This window comes from Calidris pugnax, unplaced genomic scaffold (assembly GCF_001431845.1).
Source record: "Calidris pugnax isolate Ruff unplaced genomic scaffold, ASM143184v1 scaffold25, whole genome shotgun sequence".
In the NCBI taxonomy this organism is placed as follows: domain Eukaryota; kingdom Metazoa; phylum Chordata; class Aves; order Charadriiformes; family Scolopacidae; genus Calidris; species Calidris pugnax.
In genome coordinates, this window is record NW_015090805.1 from 12,899,385 (window position 1) to 12,900,504 (window position 1,120).

The 1,120-nt window shown below is 51.4% G+C and overlaps 1 protein-coding gene across 1 annotated transcript in view; it reads right to left on the reverse strand.

The window, feature by feature from the left end:
• The window catches only part of NCAM2 (neural cell adhesion molecule 2), a 302,812-nt gene that overhangs the window by 300,810 nt on the left and 882 nt on the right, over positions 1 to 1,120 (reverse strand). The gene's annotated exons all lie outside the window — the stretch shown is intronic.

The following is a 1,120-nucleotide window of genomic DNA, read 5'->3' on the forward strand; positions in this document are numbered from 1 at the left end:
AACAGAAATAAGATTATCTGTCCAAAAATGTTTGTGATGAGTTTGTGAGAGCCTGCGAATGCAGCAGCAGTGTGCCCTCCAGTGACAGCAGCTGCTACAGCAGCAGGAATGACAGTCTCCTGCAAGCTCTCTGGGGACTTCCCTGCACAGGGAAGCTCGGAAAGTTAAGATGAATTAGTCAAAAATACAACATTAATACAGGCGAAGTGAAAATATCTCCATTCCACTCTCACCACCCTCCCTTCAGCAGATGCTTTCATTCAGATGTGAAGTGCCCTTAATTTGCTGTAATCTTCATACCCTTGGACATTCGGAAAATTGTTTTTGGGTTGCAGACTAAAAAACCCCAAAAAAAAAAAAAAAAAAAAGGCGAAACCCCATGCAAAGCAGTTAAGTGCACTTAGCACCCTCTAGCTCTTTTTTTTTTCTCCTCTTTTTCCACATACATGATACCTCTCCCCGCCTTGTCGACTTAAAAAAAAAAAGGGGGGGTAGGAATCTGTGGGGCGATGAAGCAAGTTTTAGGTCCTTTTTAAAGGTTCCAGCGTGATTCACTACTTTATTATTTTTTTCCCCCCCGTTTCTTTGCTGGTGATACGTTAATCTGAGCGAACAGGCAGTATAGGTAAGAATAAAAAAAAAAAAAAAAGGAAAAGCGCAGGCGGCCGCCGCCGTGGAGCTCTGCCGCCCCCTGCTGCCGAGGGCCGCTCCCCGTCTCTCCCACGCCTCCGCTGACACCCAGGTGGGTTTCTTATTTTTAATTTTTTTTTCTCCTTCCCCTAAAACCTCCTTAAAAAGGCCCCGAGCACGGGTCGTGTCCCTCTCCCCCCTCAGGTGCCGGCAATACAGCGCTTCGAGGCGTCTGGCAGCGGGCACCCCGCAGGAGGCACCGGCGGCGCGGCGCGGCTCAGCAGCCTCATTCGGCACCGAAACCAACGCCACAAACTTGCCCCAACAGTTTGGGGAGGCGGCCAGCGCTCCAGCCCCCCCCGCCGGGTGCCTGCCCTGCCCTCCCCGCCCCGCAGCCCCGCACCGACGCCCCTTTCCTGCCCCGTCCCCTGAAGTAGCGCGAATCCTCAAGACACGACACCGGCGGCATCCAAAATAAATAAATAAATAT